This window comes from Scatophagus argus, chromosome 14 (genome assembly GCF_020382885.2).
Source record: "Scatophagus argus isolate fScaArg1 chromosome 14, fScaArg1.pri, whole genome shotgun sequence".
NCBI lineage: Eukaryota > Metazoa > Chordata > Actinopteri > Scatophagidae > Scatophagus > Scatophagus argus.
Genome location: NC_058506.1, coordinates 2,195,585 through 2,211,602, shown reverse-complemented (window position 1 = coordinate 2,211,602; position 16,018 = coordinate 2,195,585).

Genomic DNA, 16,018 nt, shown 5'->3' with positions numbered 1-16,018 from the left:
GCCACATATATTTACATATATACTATACATATATATGTAAATATATGTGTGCATATATGGATATATATGTACATATAGTTGAAAGACATATATGTGGGGGGCCAATTTCGAAAATGTGCACATATGTTGGAAAATATATGTGGCATAGATACAAAATATATATGTTAATATATTTTCTTTCCATGTGGGACTGTATAGTGAAAAAGGTGTAAACAGCATGATGCAACAACAGTGCTGCTCTGCTGTTGCATCATGTACATCTATCCATCCAGTCTGATAAGCTGGAAGACTAAGTCTCCATTTTCAGGGGACTGAATAAGATACAGACATTAGGTTGTTAGATTATTTAATCTTATTCCACTTCCCCTTACAGACATGAGATGTAGTTGAAAGCTCCAAAAATGTAGTAATTGTACCTTTAAATCTCTTATGTTATGCACAGTGTTTTCAAGGTCTAAAATGAACGTCCTCACAGAACAACATACTTCTGTTTTGTCAACCATATGGGGATATTTTTTAAAATGTTCTTTATCATACACTGGTGGGAATATATGACAACACTACGATCTTAGGTTGCATAAAATATTCTGAAGTCCACTTACTGTAATGAACTCATTTTGATAGACCATGATGTAGCAAAATTCCAGCAAAAAAGAGGAAAAACTTTTCTGAATGTAAACAGTGGCCAGTTGCATGGAGACACCAGGATCAGCTGAGGTCCTTGGCTTTGCTTCCACGTTGGAAATGAGAAAAACTTTGATTCACTTTGATACTCTTTCCACCATGTCAAACTGTAGGCTGCTGCTGATTTACTATAGCTAAGCAGAGACAGATCATACTATCATGCTTTAATCAACTTTTTAAGTTTAAACAAATGTGCTGGCTAAATTTAACATAAATTTATCATACTTATACATAATATACTCACACTCCAATTGTTGCCATCTTGTCCAAGTGTTCTACAAATGCAGTCCTTGTTTAGGCCTATCCGGTTTGGTAGGCACATTGTCACAAAAAAGAAATGCGGTCCTACTTTAATCTCCTCTGCTGAAGGATCATGCTTCTCCCTGCAGCAGAGAAGAAGCTGCTGGCGTGACTGCGGCTGCAGGATGGCAGAGATCCATCCCGAATAAGGTGACGCTCATATTATACATTTTATAAATGTGAAGGTTCAGTGGACTAGTGTCTAGGGGTGCGAAAATAGTTCAATGCACCACCTGGTGAGCGGGCCAAATGGGTAAAATAAAATATACCCACAAACTTGCGTGACCAATGCTGGGTTCGGCTAACGCTTATGGTTGATCTTCCAGCTGCTTTCATTGATGAAATTTTATTTTCAGTGAGGTGTACAAGGCCTTTCTGGTGTTCTGGACTGTTAATCACAGTTGTGACTGCAGAGTCTCTTTCAACTCAAAATGTTTGAAAACTTTGAGGAGCACAGTGGTCCATAGCTAAGTGTCTGTGATTTGAGAAGGCTCCAGCAATAAAGTTGAACCTAGAGCAGATTGTGGAGGACTTCACGGTACACAAGGCTTATACAAAGCTGTTCAGACAGATGAGTACAACAAACTCAGAGTGGTTGGAACTCCCTCCAGAGAAGTCAATGTTGCAATTTTGCATGCTTGTGTGTGTGCTCGAGGCAGTGTGCATCTCTCTTTTTGCAGTAATGTATCTGTGTCATTCAAAGAAAAGTAATATATTGTTGGTTCGGACATAGAGATATGTTGACATATTCATGCACATTATTTTGCACTTTATAATATTTAGAATATTTTGTAATATTCTAGCTCTCTTTCAGTCTTGTGACTGAGTTGCTGTTGGAAATGTGGGCTGCAGTTACATCAGATGAATGGTGGAGTGCACACTGAGCTGATGATGATGTCACACAAACGCCAGCAACTGCTTTCACTTGGAGATATGTTTGTCCTGATGCGTCCTTTCATGTCATTCACCCCTTTGCTTACTATGAATAATGCTATGGCTACAGCATGATGATGTGATGTGACAGACAGGCCAGCTGAAGAGAAGCTTTGTTATGTAAGCTACAGCATTTCAAACTTTAATGTTTCCTTTTGACATTCCAATGCACATATATGTATTTCACTTTATTGTCGTAATAGTAGTCTTGTGATAAACTGATTTAAGATGGATCCTCTTACTGAATTCAAGAAACAAGGAAATTACTAATTAACATATTCATGTTCAGCTGTGAATGGTTGTTCAATCTTGTGCCCACAAATTCTCTCTTTTTTTTAATCTTACTAATTAAAGGGAAGGACATTGTGGTGAAATTTCTCCACCAGAGAATTAACAAACATTCAGAATAGAATTCAGAATAGTCATATACCCTTGGGCAGGAGAGTTTTTCAAAGTATAGGGCTCATTACCTATATGTCAACCAGTGTGATAAATGTCTTAAATGTCTTTGTGTTCTGCCTGTGTAGTTAAAACTAGCAGATGTTACAAGGCCAGGATCAGTGAACATGGCAGCAGCACATCCACAGGGGAGTGTAAGAACTTTGCTGGAGCCAGTTCTTATTGTGATTGTGTGTGGAGGGATGAGGTGGATGCACAGTATAACTTTTCACTGTTCTTGAAGTAAATATAACATTACATTTATGTTTTCTACATGAATAAAACAAATTTCTATTTTCTGTTGTTGGTAACCATGTATCTCTCCTCTATTGTGTGAATCAAAAGCATACTAGTTCCTGTAGCAATGGAATTGTCTGAGCCTGGGAATCTCCCATTTTGCAGGAAATGCTCTGTTCTTTTTTGTTCTATCACTATTTCTTAAATAGAATTTGTTAAATAAATTCAGTCAATCCACTTTGGTGCAACTTAATATGGCTGAAAAATTCATACAAGTTTTCATCTAGTGCCACCTTTGGTTAAAAAAAAAGAAAAAAAACTCCAATATTTATGTTTATAACAATACTGGCCATACCAATGTACATAAGCATGTTGTATTTTTTTATTTACTCCAAATTAGAAAACTAAGATGGCGAGCATGGTAACCAATAAACCTGCTGAACAGTATTGTCACTGTGCTCTTGCTAGCAGGTATTAACCTTGAGTTCAAAGCCCCACTGTGTCAGAGTTCAGATTGAACCTCTAAGCTAATTTTTGGGCTGGATTACTCAAGCTTTCCATTAGCATTGAAACAGAAATTAGTCAGCAATAAATTGTGCTTACAAGACATGAAACCATTGCACACAGCAAGAAGTAATTAATTTAAGAACTTGTTCAGACCTGATATTAAAATGTCCTGAATGATGTGCAATCACAACTGCTTCAAGTGTGCCAGTTCACATCTGTCATTCTAGTGCATCTCCACATGTGTCAAGAGGTTTGCCATAGACAGCATTTCATAAAGTTTGCATTGTTTCCCCTAACTCAACAACACACAAAACTTAGTGATTTTGAGTCTGGGCACTTTTTGAGGGGCGACTGCTGCTTACCTGAAGGTAAGAAACCCCAAACATGTTATTTGCTTTGTTGTTGTCGTTCTTTACTGTTTTGCAGAGGAAGTAAGTTGAGAAGGTGGTACATCAGTTTGGCTGAGCAATCAGACCTGTGCTTATTTTTTAATGGAACACTCAGGATATATGTTTATACTAGGCGTGAACATGCCCTAAATTTCATGTAATTAATTATAATTAATTAATATTGAGCATTTCTGTTTATAATTTGTTGCAGGAATTGTATCATAAGATTCAAAAATGCAGCCAAAACACTAAAGGAATCCAAGAGATACTGTTTTTATTGTTTCACCTTTAAAGAATGTAGGAAGTTGTGGTGAGCATCCTCTGAATGGTCGACATTGTGGATGTCTTCCACCAAAGAGGATATGTGGATAAACTATGAGAGCTACAGTTCATGTCTGGTGCAAGATATTAAAACTGACAAGAACCCAAAGACAGATAAAACTCTGCTCAGTGTCCCAAAAATGATCCTGCATACCCACAGCACAGCCAGAGAAGGCAACGTGACTGCATAACACATTGAGCAAAATCATCTAGATATGAATTCGCTTTTACAAGAGTGATATAACTTTCCAGATTTCCATCTTTTTATTATTATTATTATTTATTTATTTATTTTACAGAAATGACAAATGTTTCAGAGGTAGTTTTGCAGTGTTATGATCTTTCTTTGTTGTGCTCTAAGTCTATGCATCACAATGGGAGCAAATGAGTAATAGTTGTCAGTTATTCCATATATGGGCTGATTAGTCACTAGTTTTCTTAAGCAACTGATAGATGCCACAACAAGTTTCAGTTATTTGTCATAAATTTCTCTGTAATTGTACCCCTGGCATGTTGGCACTTTGTACACCCACAGCATGTGCATGACTGCCTACTGACATGCTAAGAACTCAGTCACGGGGCTGCTCTGCTATCTACCATTATTTCCTCTCATCTGTCACAATTTAGACACTTCAGACATCAATGAATCACAATACCGGTGAGCAGCAGCAGATGTTTTATACAAATGGGTCACATCCCAACAGTCTTTCATAATTAGACCATTGTTTTGTAAACTGGCAGTTGCACAAATTATTAACAAACCATTACAGTGAGTGCCTTTCATCTATCATAAAAGCCAGCTCTAATTGGGTTTGTAGGCTTTATTTATCTGATGGGCCAGGACGGTCATTATTTTTCCTCTTCAAAGTAAATAGATCTTATTAGCATGGTTTGTCAGTGTTCTGCTGTGTTAATTTGGAACTGTACCCCATTTTGTTAGCCGATAACAAGGCATGGAGCTTTGATATCTCAGTTTGGATAACCTTTCATTTGATGCACCTGTGGCATAATATATTCTTTCATGAAATTTATTTGTGTGATTTATTTTTTTTTAATTGAAGCACTGTAGGAGTTTTTTTAGCGTTCATTCATCCTGCATCTTGCCCTTGCTTCTGCTTTTCTCAGTGTTGACTCCTGTCCTAAATCTACTCATGCAGGTTATCAATGCATTAAGCTGAGTTTATGTCTGTCAGCTTAAATAACCGAAGAGACTACCAATAAAAGGAGTATGGCATTTTTAATTGAGTTTCACCTTCCAATGAAATGTAAATGAATTTCAAACAAAATAATACAGCATGCACACAGCATTCAGCAGTTATAGGGAATAATGGGACGCCTCATAGAAAAAGATGTCAGTAATATATTTTGTGGTTTTAACTGGAAAGCATCAATGAACAGATGAATGTTATACCTTCATTACAAGTTGAGATCTCAGTTTGCTGATTCTTAAGTAAGAAATGTTCATATTTGGTTATTTCAGTCTGTCATTTACATTTTAATACGTGTGTTTTACCACGCTGAGAAGTGTTCCTTGCAGCAAGAATACCTTGTCCTGTTTTCGTGAGTTCACATGGCCAGTGGAGTTCACATGGCCATGGTCAGTGGAGAAAAGCTGATTGTAAAAAAGAGAGAAAAAAACATTGACAGCAACTTACATTGCTTTCATAGCTCTTTAAGCTGCACTCGATATAAATTCTGCAGTAACCTGCTCTCTGAGATACTGGCTGCTGAGGGCTTCTTGGGGCTATGTGAGAAAACGTTTAGCATACAGAACTTTAAGGTGACTGGGCTCTGAATATTAATTTGGGACTCTCTGCCGGTCTGAGCTGCTTGATGCCCATTTCACGTTACCAAGAAGGGCTGTCCCACTGAAGACGGTGAAGACAAGGTGTCTACTGGGAAATATCAAGTCAAGTACACAGTCTTTCTTTCACTGCCCAGATTTCTCACACTAAACCAGACAGTCCTTTTACAGTCTTTAACTTAAGACTTTCATGCGCAGCTGGAATAACTTTTTGTCTCTGTCTCTCTGTCCAGTGTTGTGGATGGTGATATTGTATTGTATTTTATTGGACAGCATACACACAGAAAGAACAGATGTCAATGTCATATTCACCTTATACTGCCCCACCAATCTTTTCTTCTCTTGTTCAAACACGATTGTGTTTGTTCTTCTAGTTTAGTGCTAGCAGGTGAACATTCAGCAGCTACAAAGTAATCGGCCATTATTATGGCCACAATAATCTCTTTGAATCCGAAAGCTCTTAAAAAACTCTTCATAGTTTCATGTCAGACAAATTACAAGGCTGCTGCTGTTCCATTACATGTAGTTTTTGCAAAGGAAACAAACATACAGAGTTGTGTAGACATGAACATGCAGCATATTGCAGTCACAACTAGAAGCTGTGTGAAACCAGATCAGATTTATTGCCTACGGGAAAAAATCACATTTTATTTCCATTAAACACTATGCTGTGTGCTTGGCAACTCCTTACAATTACACGGTCCATCTGTCCTTTGTTTTGTATCCAAATTAATAACCTCTAGTTTGGGGTTTTGTATGGCTTTTGACTTGTTACAGAACCGTATGTAATTATTTAAGGATCCCCTCAACTGGTCTCCAATACACCACCACACAGGCATTTCTGTTTGCGCACATTCAACATAGAGGCTGATCCCAGACTTCATTGAGCAGGCAAGGTCAATTACATGGTGCAGTGATTCAGATATTGTACTCATTGTAGAACTGTGTCACTTGTGTTTTATTTTCCTCCACCTAAACTATTTTCATCTTAAGCACTGTTAAAAAAAATTGTGAGGGAAAATAGTGTTATTGCTCAACCTTAAGTGGCATGCAAGGCATTTTATTTCAAGCTATGCATGGCTCAGATTGTACTGATACAACTTTGCATTTTCCTGTCACTGAAGCCCATACATTCCTCAACCTTTCTTTAACTGTTATGTTAGACAGTGTCCCAGAGATAGAATGTTAACATAGACGTGTTGAGTGGTCTGTCTGTCTTACCTTGCTGTTTATAGTACATTTGCTTCAGAATGAGGTGAACATCTGCCAGTGAACTGAATCTGAAGTAATAGCACTGATTTTACTTATACTGACTGTACTTGCAAAGGGCTGTGGGAGTGTTTAATAAATTGGGGTTTGGGGTGTCTGTCTTAGTCCTCATTTACAGTCTAATGCCAGCTAAATTATTCACAATGTGTGACAGTGACAATACATAAGGATCATTAGTCACAAGGTGAAGGGAATAAGGATTTTATTAGAAAAGCCTCTGAACTAACCCCTTAGCTAGTCACTTAATACAGACAGCCTGAGACAACTTCACATTTTCCCCAAGTGAACACAGTCTTATCTTTCTCACCCACGTGGCTGCACTATCTGAAAAGATATGTAGATTCTCCATTTACAAGGATTGTGAATACACACTGTATGAAAGGTTGCATACATCATCAGCATTTTCTTCTGCAAAATACACCTCATGGAATTATGCTGAAGTAAATGAGCTTAATGCCCCTACTCTTTCAATTCCCACAGACAGGCTGCTGAAGTGCCTGTTTATCACACAGTTCGTCATTTAGCACATTCATTTTGATAGGAGAATTGTAAAAGCAAATAGCTTTAACACAAGACATCACTGACTTTGAAGTGGATCACTGTGTGTGTGTCTGTGTGTGTGTGTGTGTGTGTGTGTGTGTGTGTGCGCGCGTGGGGGGTGGGGGGTGTCTTATCCCTTGAGTCCTGAGAAAAAGAGGATATTGTTTTCAGGGATTAGCACTGGCACAGCTGAGAAAAGAAATTATGTCAAATGCTTCTAAGTGACTGGGTTTGAAATCAAACAAAATTCTCGAGTGAATATAACAGCATCGGTTAGAAAATTGCCATAACCTCCAAATGCACTTTCTTTGTCAACTTTACCATTGTCTCCCATTGGTGTTTGAGCATCTTTACTCGCAAACATAACACATCTTAACGAATTACCCTATGAATGAATGTCCAGAATGGCTGCGATTAAGCTTGGCATGCAGGTGTACACAAATGGCTATAATGAATTATGAAATGATGCAGACAAGGTGAACTGGGAAAATACTGCTGCATTATTTTTAAACTTTGACATTAACTATGGGGTTCGGCACAGGCCTTTATTTTTATTTTGCAACTGACAAAAAGTTTAACTGAATATAAATCAATATTATTTAGCTGTCCCTTTGCAACCTCTACATTTTAGTCTACCGATTCATTTATATAGATCTAAATTATTCTGTGGCAAAATGAAGTGCAATATACGCAAACAAGATCACGTGCTGTAACTTGAAATGTTACTGTTTAACTTAGCTAATGTTACCTTGTAAGTTGATGTATTATAAAGCTAAGATTGTTCATTTTGTACGGGATATGAGCAACTGATTTCTTAAGGCAATGTAGTCGGAAATTCATCTTGACACATATTAATTCTATTGAAAAGCAGCATTCATTAAAAAAAAAACACCTCTTGGACTGTCACAGCACATCTACTGTTACTGTTACTACTTGTGTTAATGACACAGTTCTATGCAATGTGGTCAGTGGAGTTTACTGCACGTTAGAGAGGAGGAGAGAACGTGGCAAGAAAGAGGCTCACAGCTCAGCAGTCTACACAATCTTGTTACTAACAGGCAGAGGAAATTATTTTCCCAGAGCTCAAGATGATCTCTTGAGCTGGTTTCGTCACCCCAAAATCAAACTAACTACTCACATTTGAGAACTAAGAATTTCAAAATTCTTGGCATTTATGCTCAGTAAAATATTGAAAAGATTCAGTTAATGTTTATCATATTTTGTTGATCAAATAATTGCTAAGCATTTCAGGGCCCAAAAGGATGCACTAAGAGTCAAGAATCACTAATATGTCTATCATTTCTGTGAACATTGAGAGGAATAAAAAGGATGCTTGAGTCAAATTGCTTATATGTGTACTTTGCCACTCGATTTTGATTCTGATAAGGATGGGATTTACATTTTCACCATCTCTTTTCTGCAGTTAATTATCCCTTCAGTACCAGACAGCTTGTGGTAGTCACTAGGATGTCTTAATTAACCATACTTCAAACTCATAAATTAGCCAGGTTTTGGTTTGGATTCAAGTCCTGGCTTGGCCATTTTGAGCAGAGTATCCCACACACAAGTGGGGTGTCTTGGAAGCTCAGAGCACTGTGACATGATAGATCCACTCTTGAACAACACTCTTAATTTGCTTCAACTCCTGCTAATCAACATGTTCTCTTGGAGGTTTTCCTATATCAGTGTGGCTGACTGTGCCATGTCAAAGGTGACAGAGGAAAGCAAGTATCCTCTCTGTGCCTCCCTCTCCCATGCCTGCAGTCTCCCCTCTTCATCTGGTTGTCCTCCATCCTCTGATTTTGCAGCCAAATGGAGAGTGAAGTGCATACGACCATCTGTGCAAGGGGTAGAGTGGAGCTAATAGTTCCACACAAGGGATCAAAACCTCATCAGTCTTAACCCCGTGAGGAAAAAGGGCCAAGTTGTAAATGGCTTTCTCAGTTGGACAAACCATTTACTTCCAATGTGTTGCTGGTAAGTTAAGAGGAATGAGGGGAAGGGGTTGATGAAACCCTACCCTTCTACAGTAAATCCCTCTAGAAACCAAAATCATTCTGAAAAAGTTCCAATTGTATCCATGCTCTTACTGAAGCAGCCTTGTGCCTAAAGCAGAAAAATTGAATGTCAGGTTCTTCATAAGCTGTCATCAGTCTCTAGTTGTCAGTAAATGCTCTTTCCTCAATGCCCTTGTATTTACCAGTGTTTGTACAGGCACTTGTAGTCAGTGTTTGTCACTTTTTAGTGATGAAGGGCTGTCTTTCTGCCACAAAAAACTGTACCTCAGCAGCTCTTTTTTATGGTGGTATTAAGATTCTGGTCAAGGCCAACCACCCTGGGTCTGTGGTTGTGTAGTGATGGCTGAAGGGAAATAAGGACAGCCACTACTCTCAGGCAAAATCCTCGAAAAAGACTCATGTGGTGAGCTCATACTCAGAGCTTCATGTGTGCTGTGCAAAACCAGTGAGCTGCTACAAACAGATAAATCAGTAAGAGCACTTCCAAACAATTTAAAAGGACATAACTTAAACTACACTGACTTTAATGATCAAAGTGACTATACAAGTTATATGTGGTGCTACTCAGCCTGTGAACACACTATGTATATTTATAATGGTCAAGAAATGAGCCTTGTGTAATGTGCAACGTAGAGACATTTTTTGCACATCTTTGTGAAGTTGACAAAGGTCCTGTATGAAAGTGATATCAGTAAATTCAGGGTCTGAGATGATATTTTGTTTCTCAGATGAAGTCATGTAAAACTGATAATCAAGGATTTACAAGCAGGTATACGAGTGTTACTGTATAACCCAAGGTAAACGCATCACAAGCTCAATAACATATTTAATCATTTGAGATTGAATCAAAAGGGTGTCTTGTGTTAAAACATTAATCATGCAGTAGGACTCATGTTTAAACCTTAAACACCATGTCCATGTCAGGTGTTCTATGTGCAAAATGAATATTAATTTGACTCTTGGAAATTACCTGGCATGTTCCAGTGCAACATCAGTTAAATCTTTTCACAAGTGTATAATAATTTATTAAAATAAGAGATACAGTGAATAGTGATATAAAGGACTTTAGTGTCCACCACTTTGGTCCAGCCTGCACTGTCCAAACAGCTTTTACATGTGAAGCATGTTAGCATGCTGCCATTAGCATTTAGCTCAAGGCACCGCTGTGGTTGCATATGGCCTCTCATACACAGGCTGTCTGTCTTGGTTGTATTCTATCATTTGTATCAGCAAAAAGAAGTATGTAAAGATATGCTATTACTGTCAGACACATTGATGTTCAGAGAAGCTCAGGGTTTTTTTTAAATCCCTGACAGATTATAAGAGACAATCCACAGCAAAAATAACCTGCAAAAATATTCACAAATCGGCCACCCTAAACGAATTTGACCCACAAACCACCAATTTTGTGGTTTGCAAGCACAACTGTCAGAACTGAGGAGTGACACAAGGCAACATCACTGAGCACCACAGTGCTCTCCAATGAAAAGATCATCATCCTCTCTCTCTCTCTCTCTCTCTCATGCTCTCTCTCTGCATCTTTCTCTTGCTATCATACACCAACATTATTAATTATTAATAGCTTACTTGGAACACAAGTTTGTCACTTATTGCCTGGACAGTGCAATAAGCACAATAAACAAGTACAATAAGCAAAGATCATACAGTACGTATACTGGTGAAGAGGATCATCCCTTTGATCACTATGGCAGTGATCAAAGGGATGTCGGCACCATTGGAGACAATGGCAGGATAAGGGAGTAAGAGGCTGGAGGGGGACAGTGATCAAACCATATCTCCATACAGTTGTGATCACAGGATGAGGATATTGCAGACAGTGACCAAACAAGATAGAGTTAACAACAGGATGTGAAGCTACAGGAATAAAGGGGGTTAGCCTTCAGGAGACTAGGTGTGACACCGGGTTTTTACTTTTTCAAACACAATATTGCTCTACTTAGTATTGGCCTGCCTGCAGTAATTTCATGAAGTGCGAGTTTGTATCTCCTAATGGGTGTGGCCCTCATGGACATTAGAACTAGGGGCAACATCATTGTCCATTTCAGTCGTGTTTCAGCACACAGTTTAGCTGGTTTGTTTTTCAAGATACCATTATGTCTTTCAGCTAGTCCTGGTATAGACAGTGCAGTCTTCATGCAATCCCCAGAATTCAGTCATTGTTAATGCTGAGAAATAACTTGTTTAGAATTCATGCTCTGTGGAATCTTGGAAAAATGTCTTTCAGCCGCCATTTCACAAAAGAAACAGCGTTTCTGCAAACCGAGGCTTCAGGCCAGTTCAAAAATATATCGACATATACAAGCATATATTCAAGACCATCATATTTGGCATATAGCTGAAATCTATTTGCAAAGCTTCAAAAGGTGCATTATTCACAGTTTTACTCACATGTGACAAGCTATGCAACATGTGTGCTAGCCATAGTTACTAGCCACCATTTACATCCATGGGAAAGCCACAGCTTATGGTCCTCCACATCAGCAACCTCCTGTAAGGGAGCCACATCATTAGGAGAAACCAAGTCATTAGCTGGGTTAGAAAGACAGAGCTTTACATGGACAGGATTGACAGTTTTGGCAGCTGCTTTGGCCTCATGGTGGGCCAGAGTGTTGTCTTGTGAAACAGGGTCATCAAACTTGGTATGGCTTCACATTTAACAGCAGCAATAGATGAAGGTAGCTGGGATACTTCTAATAATTCACCAATAAGTTTGCCATGTTTAACAGGTGTCCCCAAGTAGGTGATGAATCCTTGGTTTGCCCACAGCATAACAAACTTGTGCAAACATCCAAAGGTATACCTGGAATCAGTGAGAATATTGACAGTTTTACCTCTTGCTAGATGACAGAATCTCATCAGTGTGTATAACTCAGCTAGCTGGGTGGAGTTTGAGGATGGCAGGGTACCCATCAGAGCCATCAGTGTAGAAGATACGGTCAAGGTTGGAGAGAAAAGTTTCTGAAAGATGAGGATGAGGTTTACAGGAACATGAGAAGACATCCATGCAGTAAGGGGGTAGGAAGGCTTTCACAAAAAGGGTCTATAGATTCAATGGAAGTGCCTTAGGCAGGTTAGGTTTTTCTTTGAGAAGTTTTGTATGGGCAGTTTCTTACCCAATGATTTGGGTTGCTCAGCACAGTGGAAGCAGTTGTCATTGTTTGTACTTGAGGGGTGTGTTGTTTCTGCTTGAGGGGTGTGATGTGCGGCATTGCTCATTGTGTGAACGTTTTCTTTGCACGTGTCTTTGGTTTCACCTCCCCCATCTGAAGGCTTCTCTGCCACTGTGTGCTCCTCTGGGCACTCTGCCTGTATAATGAAACACTTGAGCAAACATTATGCAATCTATATCCCTCTGTTTAGTGTCATCCATTGGTTTTGGTGCACTTTTGCTTGCTTGCTTTTTTTTTCTTTTTTTAATGGTTTAATGCTGTTCACAAACATATTTTGCAAGTAACCAGGTTGAAGGTCATCAATCTTCAGTTGTCCAACTTGTTTGTCGTCTTCATTGTGTCCTTTATTTCTTTTGATATAGCTATTAACATTTTATTTTGATTTATAAGTGAGGCTATTTGGGACAGTGCATTACAGTGCCTATTTTGATCTCTCCAGAGTCTGAGGCAGAAAAGGTTTTTATAACTGTACCTGTGCAAACTCACTTTTTCTCCTAAATTCTCCAGCCTGGTACAGTCAAAGGTACCTCCTTGGGGAAATTCTAAAAGCTTATGAAAGCTTATTTCAGCCCATGTTTTAACAGATTTAACACTACCAGTGCCATAATTCTCAACTATACACTTTACAGGACGAAATGGGTGACTCTCTGGGCATCTGTTAAAACAAGTTCCCATTGTCCTTCTGCAGAAAGGCAAAAAATGAAAATCGAGTTTGTTTTTCTTTTCCAAAAAAAAACCAAAACAAAGCAAAAAAAAGAACAAACTGACAAACAAAATGCTAACTTGTAGTGGTCTGGAAAACTTTGTCTTACCAAAACAGAACAGCATTCAACAAAACAACTCCTACTAGTTTTGAAAAACTTACACTAACAAAACAATGAAACAACACAAAACAAGGACAAAAACCTGAAATAACTCATGGATAGACTTACACCTACAAGCCCAAACAGCACAAAACAATGCTGAAATGATTCCTGGTTATACAGTAGAGCTTACACTTGCCAGACAAAACAGAAAACAAAACTGAAATTATACAGCACTAGGTATTTGAGACCATCTTACAATTTCTCTTTTAACCTCTAAAACAAAAGCTACATTTATACAAACACAAGGCATTTAAATCGGACAAGACAAAATAATTCCAAAGTATTCCAAGTATTTAGCAAAGTAAATTATTGGGTGGAGATGATTTACACGTGAGTTAAATGCTTGTTCTGTAGGTAGGTATTTTCATCTCCCGTTAAGCACATTAACTGTTTTTTGATTAAATGAGCTAGTTTTTTCTTTTTTCCAAATCTCTCTATTTCCTTCAAACTTTTAGAATGTGATAGAGCCTACTTTAAAATCAGCCTAAAAATACATTGATGGAAATAAGGCTAATGATAAGATGATGCAGTATCTACTACTAATGACCACAACAGACGAAAACAATGACATTGCCACCCAGGCAGATAAGACCTAACAAATCTGTTCAATATTTCATCTGTCATCAAGGACCTGTGTACTGAGCTTATAATAAAGTGACAAAAAATAAAGAGGACCAAGCACAGTTTTAGAAGGTAGAAAGAGTAGAGGTAGAATCTCAGATTCTAATCAGAGATAGTTGAAATGTCTTCATCTCATTCAACGTACCACTCTGATATTAAAACAACCCTTCTAGCAAAGGAATCATACTTAATATTATATATAAAAACATGAGGTTGCACAGTGATGTGGTGGCAAGCACTAAGGCCTCACAGCAAGAGGTTTCCGGGTTTGAGCCTGGGTCCTTCTGTGAGAAGTTTGTATGTTCTCCCAGTAGTCTGGCTTCCTCCCAGGGACCCAAAAACATGCACATTAGGTTAATTGGCTACTCTACACTGCCCCTAGATGTGAATGTGTGTGTTTGTCTGTCTTTGTGTGCCTTTTCATCCAACATCAGTGCCTGATCCCACAAATGATCTACTGCCTGAATGGGCAAAAATTTCCTCAGAAACACTTGTGGAAGGCACTCCTAGAAGAGTAGGAGCTGATGTAGCGATGAAGCTGTCTATGTATTTAGAATGCAATGTCATTAACGTCCTTGTAGATGCAATGGTCACGTGGCCCAATAATTTTGTCTATATAGTGTATTTCCTTTAACAATTATTGGTTAATAACTTGAAAAGTGATGACATGTAAGTGTTGTGTTTACTGTTTTAGCATTTTGTTGCCTACAAGTGGACAAAAATGTCAGTTGTTGCATGTTTAAGTCATCATAGCACAGGTTTATATTGCCACCTCAGCACAGATGCCCATCATCAGCTGGTAAATGTGTTCAGTATGCTCGTTGCATTTACCTGAAGTAATAGTGCAGTTTGCAGTCACAGATGACCTACTGCAAGCCTGAACTCTGAATGACCTCTGCTGCTGCTGTATGCTTTGAGCAAGGAGCAAGCAGGACCGAACAATCAATTCTCTCAGACCTCCACCAAGTCAGAGCTCAACACAAAACTGACATCTCAACAGTTCACGATCTCCGGAAGCTAACAAAAATATGAGTTTGAGACTCAATATAACATGTGACCAACAAAAATAAACCCAAGCAAAGCGTCTAATACACGGGAGCCGGGTTGATGTTGGGTCCACAGAGCAGAGAGGATGGATTTGGTGAGTAACTGATTCTATAAAACGTGTGAACTATGAATCAAAGAGTTGTTGGCTCATAGCCAGGGGTTGGCAAGCTATTTGACAAATTAGGCTTCTTCCACTAGTGAGTAATGTTGGATGCATGCATTTTCTAAATTCATTAAGCTGTGGGTCAGATGGGAAGCTTTAGTGGGCCAGATGTAGCTCGAGGTTGATGATCACTGGTCCAACTCGTTTAGGACATCATGAGCCCTGAGTTAGCCATGAGCTGTTCCGAGGACGGTTTTTTAGCCAAGGCATCATACTGTTTACCCTTGTTTTAGCGGTTGGTGCAGTGGAGACCACCAGTAGGCCTGCATGTTGTGTAGTTTGTTCATAAGAGCTGAGTACTGAATCAGAAACTGCAAAAGAGGATTACGCCAACAACAGCTTATACACACTCATCTCTCTTTTCAACTTCTTACATTTCAAAGATTTGGCATTAAGATACGTACTTTTGACATACTCCTGCCTGCAACATTATTAATATTAATTTGACTTTTTGACATTTTCTAGATTTTCTATTTTCTGAATCAATATGAAAATAACTGCGAGATGTATCCCCACGTTTGTTTGATTTGTTAGCTTCATCTACTTGGTCTAATTGCTACATGTTTCCCTCTGCTGGTTATGCTGTGCATATATTGTTGTTGACTTGTGTCTTGTGTTCTTCCCTCAGGTGTATCTGGTTTGGTCTGATTGAAGGAAAACCAATCAAGAGGGGGCAGGAAGAATGATTCT